Raw genomic sequence first — 12,021 nt, 5'->3', positions numbered from 1 at the left:
GTTCAGTCATTCATCCAACTCTTCATGATCCCATATGGGGTTTGCCATTTCCTTCTCCAGTGGATTAAGGCAAACAGAGATTGAGTGACTTGCCCAAGATCATATAGCTAGAAAGTATGTGAGGCTGGATTTGAACTCAGGTTTTCCTGCCTCTAGGCCCAGCACTCTATCCACTGAGCCATCTAGCTGCCATTGGACTCTTTACCAATGGGGAAATATACAGGAATTTTTGAGATCAACTCTAGCCAGGGTGACCTAGGAGTGATTGTGGATACAAGTCTTTGTACAAATAAGCACTATGAGTCAGCACAAAGACATTAATTAGTCATATCACCAGGGAATAACCCAATAGAGACCAACCATTGAAACATAGGTAACTCTGTGAGGCATGGCCAACTACAGCAAGGTACTGTAACACTTGGTCTAGGCAAACACAGGAAGATGCTCTATACAAGGGATATAAGACATCTTCAATAATGAGGTCCCTTGGACATGCTAAAGGGACACCAGGGAACACACCTGGCCTTGCTGGTGGAAAAAAGATAATAAGGCAATGGGGTTGAGGTAGTCTGTTGCATCCCATGGTACCCTACACACCTAGTCCTTTCCTTTCTCAAAGTAGGTCATTCTTCCCATTGCCCCTCTAGGGCCTAGTACCTTCATGTGCTTTTCTCCTTCCTTATCAAAACATTTCAGGAAAGGATCTAAAAATAATTCACATTAAGGTTAAAATACTGATAACAGTTTGGTTTAACCACTTCCCGAGGTGTTTCCATTTTTAACAGAAATCCAAGACTAAAGATATAAAGCTATAAGTCCTCAGCTATGAAGTATGAAAGGTATTTTTGAGAGGCGGGAGCTTAAATGGATAGAGTGCTGGACTGAAAGTCAGGAGTAGCTGGGTTTGAAGCCTTCTTCAGGCATTCACTAGCTCTGTGACTAGAAGAAAGTCACTTATTTAGCCTCTTTGGACCTCAGTTTCCTCATCTACAAAACTAGAGCTCTGGACTGGATGACTTCTATAGCTGCTTACCTATGTCTTCTGGTGCCCTTGACATCACACCATTGAGGCAATCCTCTATTCTGTTTACCCTTGGGACAGTTAGAATATTCTGAAGCAGTTTGTGATGGAATCATTATTATTATTATTTACTTTTTGATGAGGCAAACGGGGTTAAGTGACTTGCCCAGGGTCACATAGCTAGTAAGTGTCAAGTGTCTAAGGCCACATTTGAATTCAGGTCCTCCTGCCTCCAAGGCCAGAGTTCTATCCATTTGCACCACCTAGCTGCCCCTTTTCAACTCCTTGAAGGCAGAAACTGGTTTCATTTTTATCTGTTTTATTACTCAAACCTGGCATATAAGAGGTGCTAAATAAATGCATATTACATTGATATCAGATGTGATTTTTGCTGTTACTTGATCCAGAATTAGACTGAGGAAACCAGAGAATGAGACTAGTAATTTACCCATAACACAGAAAGCACCAATCTCTGGGTCTGTATTTTAGAGAAAACAGAGTCCTTTCCTAAAACTTTTAGGAGAAATGCTTCCAACCTAAGGAACTTTCTGTACTCAATTTTTCAGTTGCATCACCTATAAATTGAAAAGCCAGAAGTGTTTGGCAACTGGCTAGCAACTTCTGAGAGGGAGGGGGGAAATCTCAATTAACCTTTATATTGCCTTGATTTATATGAGCTACAGAAAATATATAAAGAAGCAGCCACTTCCCGGCCCAAAACAAACAAACAACAAAACTAGGGCTCTGTACACTGTCCATCCCAGGCTTTGTGATATTGCTCTGCTTGTGCAAACTGAGAGCGCAGACGGACTATCAGACACTGAGAAATTGCTCCTTAATCCAAGGACAGCCTAACCCAATTAAAAACAACACAGAGCTCATGCATTCCCTCCTCCTGGTTTTCGTTACCCGGGGCCGCCACTAGATGGCGGGCTTTCTGAAGCTGCCGGCTCTTCCTCCCATCTTGAGGGAGAGGAAAAACTCAGAGTTACAGGACCTCGGTGTTCTCACATTACATTCTATTTTCCAACCATCTGAAATTGGCGTAACCCTTTACTAAGCACTTGGCAAACTCTAAAATATACCTCTCTGAAACACTCTTGGCTCTCCCCCTCCATCCCTGCCCCCCCATTACCTTTCACCCAGTTTAAAATAAACCATTCATTGTTCAAGAGGGAAAACTTAAATTTGTTCTTCCAAAGTAATCCGTAATGCAAGTAAAACATTGCCGGAAAGTTTGCAATTAACTAGCTGACTTCTTGATAAGTCCGGGGAAAGGGGGCAAGAAGAGTGGGGGGGGGGCGGGATTTGAGTGGATGGGCAAAGGTAAAGGGAACAATAAAAAAGCAGGGGAATTGTTTCTCCACCTTTGACATTTCTGGCTTTGTTTTGCCAGATTCTTTAAGATTAAAGAAGGCAATTCATTGAGATCGTGACTTTACTTAGATTTGATAAAATCTGATTTATTTTACTTGAAGGGAACCTAGATTTTGAGTAATAGCCATTCTTGGCGCAATTTGGTTCAATAGTGTTTACTGAGCTGGCACTACTGAGTCCCTATTCCATTAGCACTTTAAGTTCCTTGAGGGTAGGGGATGTTTTAGATTTTTCTTGTAGCGCACAATGCCTGGCACATAGTAGACTAACAAATGTCTACTGACTGCTTTATTGATTGGTACTGTGTACAAGATACTGTACTAGGCACTGAAGGAGATGCCCGCGGGAAGTGTAGTAGGCAAACAAAACTATTTTGAAAAGAAAACTTGGTCCAGAGTACACACACAAGTTAGCAATGTCTACAAGGATGTAATCAAGCATAGCCTAATAATATCATATGTGTCACAATAATATGGACACAGCTGAATAAGCTAAACGTGATTATTTGTAGAAATCAAGACCTAGAAGATATACCCCTACCCATCTACCACTCACTTCAATCCACCTTCTTTTCACTGCTAATCATTGTGGTGCCCACAAACCTATTCCCTGGGCAGTCCTGATTAGGAAAGCAGCCATGGACAGATTTAATCATTCCTAGTGGGGATTCTCCTAAAGACATCTGTCCTTACTGATGGTGCTAGAAAGGCTGCTTCTGGCCCAGCAGGCACCCCCAGACTTGTGGTTGCTTCTAGAGGTCTGTAGCTATTCCCAGCAATAAGGCTGCTTGCAACTTTTAATTCCCCTGCAAGAGCCAAGGCCAAGTTCTTGCTGCTTTCTCCCCGCAAACTTTGTCAAAGATTTTCCCCTTTTGCTAATCCATCTTACCAATGTGCAGCTACCCTAGGCTTGTCAATGGGGGCTTCATGGTGAAATCCCTCTGTATGGGGGGCACACAGAGAAGACAGTCTTGTCAAGGCACCAGGCCAGGCACATGAGATCACATACCCAAATAATTTGGGGGTGAAGGGGACAGGAGGAGAGCAAAAAGTATGAAGTCAGTCAACCACAGGAATTCCACAGAAAAGCCACTCTGTCAAAGGCAGTCTGCCATGGAAACAAATCAGGGACACTGAAAACAATGAATGGGGGTAGGGATGTGGGGCAATGGCCACTATGTACACAATAACCAGAGCCTAGAGAATCTCCTGGCTCTTACAACGTTTCCTGGCAATAGCTTTGAACACTGGCTCAGAGCAACCCACTCAACTAATTTCTGCCTGCTTGCAATGTTTTTAGGGTGTCAGTGTGGATGTGTCTCCGTTTAGGGATATTTCCCATTCACGAACTAAGCTATATTCCCAAAGCATTATCTCCTATTTCTTGACCTAGGAGGACACCCTTCTATATGGACAGAGTAGGAGAATGCTAGTTGCTAGTAAGGCAACCTCTGCAGCTAGAGGCAGAGGGAACATAAGGGAAAAACAGGCATCCCTGGGATATGAATACCTCACTTCTGAATGGCTTATCCATGTAGACAGCTGCCACCACAAGAAATTTCCAACTGCTTTTGCAGGAACCTGAGCTCTTCCATGGCTAGGGTTCCTACTCTGGATGGAATAATTTCTGCACCACTATTTCTTTTTCACTATTCAGCACCAGTCCCACTACCTTGCCTATGTAGGAGGGAGGACCTGTTCCCACAGTCATAGCCGATGACATAATAAACAATAGTACTATTTTTTTCCTGTGTTTTAGATTGATAAGGTTGGCCTGGGAGTTGGCAGTCTTCCTCTGCACTCTATTTCCTGTCCTCATCCTTCAAACTTTAATATTCAAATTGATGACTTATTCAACATCTAGGCCATCCAATTCCTCAGTAGCACCTGTACAATAATCTCTTTCTCCATTCTATGTCAGCTACAGACCAGCATGGTATCATGGAACTTTAACCCCCACCCCTCACCCCGCAAAATGCTGAATTCTGAAATTCCAATCTCTTACCAAAGTTTTTTCATTCCTCCATCTTTTCTACAGTCTCACTCACACTGAAACTACTCTTCACTTTTATCATGACCGCCAATTCCTTTAATTATTGCTATCCTCCTTGTCCATTTTGCCCACAAAGGGCATTATCTGCCTTCAAGTTTAATGTCCTGGATTCAGGGCATAGTTTCAGAGATTGGAGAGACAATTAGCTCTATCACTCATGCCCAAATATTTAGGAGTAAATGCTCTCCAGATGTATCAATGGATCTCCAACAGCATGCTCTCCAGTAGTGGATAGATTACTCTAGCTTATATAGAGAAAAAGCCTTACTTCTGAAATCACTTATGCACTGAAGTTTTGTCTCCAATTTAGCATTGAAAGTTTTGGGAGTATTGATTGGCCAGAGTACCCAAGCCTGAATTCATGGATAGTTTTTTATTAACTCATGGTCAGTCTTTTGGTCTACTTAGATTTGGAACATAAACAACACTCTCACAGCATTGCTAGACATAGGTGGCTGTTATCTGGATGGGTTGCCTATACTGATCATTTTCTCATAATCAGTTTAAGGACGACCACATTTACTAACCTTGGAAAGCAGCTATTATCTCATAGTGGGTGTCCTGGATATGTTAGTAATTATCTTAAAGATGACCTTGGAAGAAGCTACCATTAACTTAAAATGTATGTGTGGCAGGGAGAGGTTAGGGAAGGAAGGAAGGAAGAAAGAAAAGTCTAGAAGTGTTTTCTCACAAAGTTTACAACACCTATTAGGTTAGAAGTCATCATATGTAAAAATAAATACTATTCTCAATATGTAAGCAAAAGGGCTATAATATGTTACATTTAATTAGGTAGGATTGATTGGCAGTTTCAGTATGTAATAAGCAATAAATGGTTCTATTCTTGTGCAGGGGTCTCATCCATTACTTAATCTTACTTCTCCAAGCAGAAGTTCATACATTAGTGCCACCTTGAATCATGAGGTGGGGTCACAGCAGTCATATAAGAAACTGGCCAATAAAAAGGCCAGCAATAACATTATTAGTTACCATTCTGGGTTCAAATTCTGCCCATTGCTTACTACCGGTACAAGCTTGGGCAAGTCACTTAACCCTTCTTGGCCTCTATCTCCTCATGTGTAAAGTGGGGAGGTGGGGGAGGTAACTAAGATGGTCCCATCCAACCCTGAATCTATGATCCTATTATAGCACCCTCTCTTGGGCTATTTTACCAACTCCCATGCTAGTCTGTGTACACAGAGAGCAGCTCTTATTACTCTCTCAGATTTTAGGGGTATCCCTGAGGGGTGGGTTTCTAGTTTCACAAGCTGACACCCATGGACTTCCTATTGATAATTCATCAGCCAGACTCTATCAGCTTTTAGAAAGTTGATTTCTCAAGCAGGTATATTAAAAACAATTGGTACAAAACATGCCCCTCATTACTAACGCACAGTTACACCAGCAATGCCTTGGTATTCCCGTCTTTCTACATCTCCTTGATATTCACTCCCAAACTTCTTACATGAACTGCTACCAAAAGAAGACTCGCTTATTGCATTATCAACCCTGAATTTTTGAATGTAAAGGCAAGACTTTCCATGTATCCATGTTAATTTTCATCTTGTTTGGTTTTAGTTCAACAGTACTATATAAATAAAGCTAGTTTTGAATCTTGATTCTCAACCAGAACAACAAAACACAACAAAACACCACATCCCTCCCTCCAAAGCCTAGAGTACACTCTCCTGTGAAAATGCATAGCTCCATGGGAAGACTGCAATCAACTTTAGAGTACAGTGGTAGCAAAGTACAGGTGTAGAGACCATATATTACAAATGAGAAACTGGAAGTCCTTTTTTCTGTTCATAGACTTCTCATGATGTTTCCCCTAGGTATAGCTGTCTGCTCAGCTCTGAGGGTTGTGTTGTTGCCTTTGTAAAGTCAAGGGATGATGCTCCTTGAAACTACTTCCTCCCTCAAGTGGCAATCTTTCTGCTTCCATTTTTGTCCCTCTCTGCCCCTGGCTGCTTGAATTGTCTCTTACTTCTCCCATGACCAATGGTTGGGGGGTGGGGACAGAAGGAAGAAAGAAATTCTTCTCTTACCTACCCCTGGAACCTCAGCTCCTTCCAACAAAAATCCTCTGAACTGGAGCTCTTCCCCCACAAGACTGGTTTGTCTCTTGAGTGCCTTGGACGATTTAGGCCTGAAAGGCATAACTGATCCTTTCAACCAATCACCTTTTCTTCCTTTTTGACCCAATCAAAGAGATTTATATAGTGTAAGGGATCATCAGATGTAAACCATTTTGTTTACAGGCTTGTTTAAAATTTGTCAAATGCATTGATGTATTGATTCAACTGAAGTGTCTGGGCCTTATGTTATGATCCTGTGATCACAAGACATTCTGCTATCCTCAACCTGCTAATTCTCATGCCTGAGTAATCACCGTTGTCTGATTTGTTTATTCTTGTTGACAGGTTTTCAAGTGTTGGAGAAGTCAGTCACAAATTCAAAGTATTTTCTCCCAATACAAATTTATGATATATAACCTCAGCTAGTCCTGCTCAGCAGTCCTTTTTATCCTTGCTGATTTCCTATTGTATCTTCAGTCTCTGTTGCCATTGACTCCTTCCTATCTTTCTAGAGACACGCTCCTAAGCCTTGGGAGAACCTCTCTTTGACCTTCTAATCCATCTAGCTTCTACCCCATTTCTTCCCTCCTCTTCACTGTCCAATTTCTGGGAAAAGTGTTCTATGTTTTCAATGATCTTGTCCTCATAGAGTCTAATAGGTAAAAGAAACTTTATTTGCAAATTTCCCTTTCTTCACCACATTCTGTCTTTTCAACACTTTGTAATCTAGTTTGTACCTTTCCCTATTCTACTTTAGCTCCTCCTTTAAAGGGGAACAAAGACCTGTTTGCCAAATCTTATTGTATCTTTACATTCTTTAGTCTTCTTGACTAAGTGACACTCCTGACACGAATCCCTTATCCACTTTCCAGGACACTTGCTCATCTCTTGACTTCAGTAATACTACACTCCTATTCTTCTTTCCTTCTCTCTAATACTTCCTTCCCTGCCTCCTTTGCTGCCTCTTTTCTTTTTTTTCGTTTGATTTGTTTTTACATTACAGATTACCACCATTCTGAGAAGTCTTTTTTAAAACAATTAAGTAATTTAATTATAGAGAGACCTATCTGAAAGTGCATGCAACATTACACATCTGTGGAATCCCCACAACTCTTTATTTTAAATTGTTTTTTAAAATCAACAGAAATCTATTTTCTCTCCCTCTCAACCCCTACCCCATGGGGCATGGGAGGGGGAAGAAAAGGAAAACAAATTCCTTGCAGCAAACCTGCTTAGTCAAGCAAAACAAATGCCTTTACTGACTCTACATAAAAATCTAAATGTTTCATCATGCACCTTGAATTTAATGGATTGTATATTTTTAATTCAGTACTCTGGAATCATGGATGGACATCGTATCTATCATAACTCTTATACCTTCCAAAGTTGTCTTCTTTGTTTTGGCTAGGCAGTGGGGTTAAGTGACTTGCCTAGGGTCACACAGCTAGTAAGTGTCAAGTGTCTGAGGCTGGATTTGAACTCAGGTCTTCCTGACTCCAAGGCCAATGTGGTGTCCACTGTGCCACCTAGCAGCCTCAAAAGTTGTCTTTCTTTATGATGTTGCTGTTATTGTAATTGTAGAATTGTTCCTTATTTCATTCCTCATCAGTCTGAAAGTCTTCAAAATTGTTCACATCTGTGCTATTGATATCATAGTATAAAAAGTCCTCAAATTCGTACATTTTTGTAGTATTGATGTCATAGCATAACATGTTCTTCTGTTTCTGTTTACTTCACTCTGTATCTCATATAGATCCTTCCATGTCTCTTTAAAATCATCAATTTCTTCATTTCTTATAGTGCAATAATATTCTATCACATTCAAATACCATAACTTGTTCATCCATTACTCAATTGATGTGCATCCCTTTAGTTTCCAGTTTTTTGGCTACCACAAAAGGTGTATTATAAATATTGTGTACATAAAAGATCTTTTCCTATTTCTTTGATCATTGGGGTTGGGAGGGGATAGGTCTAGCAGTGTTATAGCTGAGTAAAAGGGCATACACTGTTTAGTAACTTTTCTTGTATAATTCCAAATTGCTTTCCAGAACAGTTGGATCCATTTAGAGGTCCACCAATAATAAATCAATGTGCTTGTTTTACCACAGTCCCTTCAGTATTTATCATTTTCCTTTTTTGTCATCTTGTCAATCTGATGGATATGAAGTAGAATCTCAGAAGTTTGCATTTTTCTGATTAATAGTGATTTGGAGCATTTTTCCATGTTGCTCTAGGTAGCCTGGGTTTCTTCTTTTGAGAACTGCCTCTTCGTATCCTTATACCATTTATCAACTATAGGAAATGGTTCTTTTTCTTATAATTTTATTAATTTCTTTGTATATCTTTATCAGAGAAACTCATTGCAAAGATTTTTTCTAAGTTAATTATTTCTCTTTTTATCTTAGCTTTATTTGTTATACTTGTGGAAAACCTTTTAAATTTTGTATAATCAAAATTAGCCATTTTATCTTCAGTAATCTTCTCTATTCCTTATTTGGTCATGAACTTTTTGCTATCCTTAGACCTGATAGATAATGTTTGTTTGATATGATAGATAGTTTGTTTATGGTGTGAACATTTCTTTTTTAGGCATCCATTTGGAGCTTCTCATGGTATAAGGTGAGAGGTGTTGGTCTAAATCTAATTTCTTCCACACTTCTACCTAATTTTCCCAGTTTAGTCAAATAGTGAATCCTTCTCCCAATAGTTGGGTTGTTTGTATTTAACAAGTACTAGGGTAGATATATTTGCTTCTGCATATTGTATAGCTAACCTATTCCACTGACTCATTTCCTGCTTTTTAACTAGTACCATATTGCCTTTTTTTTTTTTTGGCAATTGGGGTTAAGTGACTTGCCCAGGGTCACACAGCTAGTAAGTGTCAAGTGTTTGTCTGAGGCCGGTTTGAACTCAGGTCCTCCTGACTTCAGGGCTGGTGCTCTATCCACTGCGCCACCTAGCTGGCCCTACCATATTGTTTTGAGAACTACTGCTTTGTAGTAAGTTTGAGATCTGACACTGCTAGGCCTGCTTTATTCCCACTTCTTTCCATTTGTTTTTTCATCAGATTCTTGACCTTTTTGGTCCCATATAAATTTCCTTTTTTTCCCCCTACTTCTGTAAAGTAATTCTTTGGTGGTTTGATTAGTTTGGCATGAGATAAGTAAATTAATTTAGCATTGTCATTTTTATTATATTGACATTGTTTTGTTGTTCTTCAGGCATGTTCAACTCTTTATGACCCTGTAGAAAGTGCTCCAGGCTCTTCTGTCCTCCACTGTCTCTCAAAGTCTGTCCAAGTTCATGTTCATTGTTTCCATGATGCTATCTATCCATCTCATCCTCTGCCGTCCCCTTTTCCTTTTTGCCTTCAATCTTTCCCAAATCAAGATCTTTTCTAATGGTCCTGTCTTCTCATTATGTGACCAAAGTATTTAAACTTCAGCTTCAGTATTTGTCCTTCCAGTGAATAGCTTAAACTAATTTCTTTAAGTGTTGACTGATTTGACCTTCTTGCTGTCCAAGGGACTACAGAAAGTCTTATCCAGTGCCACAAATTGAAAATATCAATTTTGTGGCATTTCAGCTTTCCTTAAAGTCCAACTCTCACAGCCATACATTGCTACTGGAAAAACCATAACTTTGACTATATGGACCTTTGTTGTCATGGTGATGTCTCTGCTTTTTAGTATGCTGTCCACATTTGCCATAGCTTTCCTTCTAAGGATCAAGCATCTTTTAAATTCATGGCCGCAGTCACTGCCTGCAGTGATCTTTGAACCCAAGAATACATATGAGCAATTAATATTTTCCCAATTATTTAGGTTTGTATTTTTGTAAACAGTGGTTTTAGTTGTATTTATATAATGCTTGTGTATATCTAAGACGGTAGACTCCCAAGTAGTTTATACATTCTATTTTTTAAAATAATTAATTTATTTTTAGTTTTTAACATTTGCTTCCACAAGATTTTGAGCTCCAAATTTTCTCTCCATCTTTCCCCTCCCTTCACTCCAAGATGGTGTGCATTCTGAATACCCCTTCCCCCAATCTGTCCTCCATTCTATAACATACCCCCCTTCTCTTATCCCCTTCCCCTTCTATTTTCCTGTAGGGCAGGATAGATTTCTATACTGTATTGCCTGTATATCTTATTTCCCAGTTGCATGTAAAAACAATTTTTAATATTCATTTTTAAAACTTTGAGTTCCAAAATCTCTCCCTTCCTCCCTCTCCACCCACCCTCATTGAGAAGGCCAGCAATCTGATATATGCTATACATGTGTAGTCATGCAAAACACTTCCATAATAGTATGTTGTGAAAAACTTACTATAATTCCCTCCATCCTATCCTGCTCTTCCATTTATTCTATTCTCTCCTTTGACCCTGTCACTCCTCAAAAGTTGTTGCTTCTGACTGCCCCCTCCCCCAATCTGCCCTTCTCTCATCCCTCTCTCTCTTATCCCCTTTCTCCCTATTTTCCTGTAAGGTAAGATAGATTTTCATACCCAGTTGAGCATGTATGTTAATTTCTCCTTAAGCCAAATCCAATGAGAGTAAAATTCATTCATTCCCTCTAACCTCCCCCTTCTTTCCCTCCACTGTAAAAGCTTTCTCTTGCCTCTTTCATTTAAGATAATTTACCCTATTCTACCTCCCCCTTTCTACATCTTCCAGTATAATTCTCTCTTACCCCTTAATTTTATTTTTTACATATCATTTCTTCATATTCAACTCACCATGTGCCCTCTGTCTCTCTCTCTCTCTCTCTCTCTATATATATATATATATATATATGTGTGTGTGTGTGTGTGTGTGTGTGTGTGTGTGTTCCCTCCAACTACCCTAATACTGAGAAAGTTCTCATGAGTTACAGATGTCACTTTTTCATATAGGAATGTAAACAGTTCAACTTTAATAAGCCTCTTATGATTTCTCTTTACTATTTACCTTTTCATGCTTCTCTTGAGTCCTGTATAGGAAAGTCAAATTTTCTATTCAGCTCTGGTCCCTTCATCAAGAATACTTGAAAGTCCTCTGTTTCATTGAATGTCCATTTTTTCCCCTGAAGGACCATACTCAGCTTTGCTGGGTAGACAATTTTTGGTTTTAATCCTAGCTCCTTTGACCTCCAGAATATCATATTTCAAGCCCTCTGGTCCCTTAATGTAGAAGCTGCTAAATCTTGTTATCCTGATTGTGTTTCCACAATACCTGCATTGTTTCTTTCTGGTTGCCTGCAATATTTTCACTTTGACCTGGGAACCCCGGAATTTGGCCACAGTATTCCTTGGAGTTTTCCTTTTGGGATCTCTTTCAGGAGATGATGGGTGGATTCTTTCAATTTCTACTTTATTACTGTGGTTCTAGTATATCAGGGCAGTTTTCCCTGACAACCTCTTGAAAGATGATGTCCAGGCTCCCTTCTTGATCATGGCCTTCAAGTTGTCCAACAATTTAAAAATTATCTCTCCTGGATCTGTTTTCTA

Source organism: Phascolarctos cinereus, unplaced genomic scaffold (assembly GCF_003287225.1).
Source record: "Phascolarctos cinereus isolate Bilbo 61053 unplaced genomic scaffold, phaCin_HiC Scaffold_726;HRSCAF=1367, whole genome shotgun sequence".
Taxonomy (NCBI): domain Eukaryota; kingdom Metazoa; phylum Chordata; class Mammalia; order Diprotodontia; family Phascolarctidae; genus Phascolarctos; species Phascolarctos cinereus.
Note: the sequence above shows the minus strand (reverse complement) of the source record.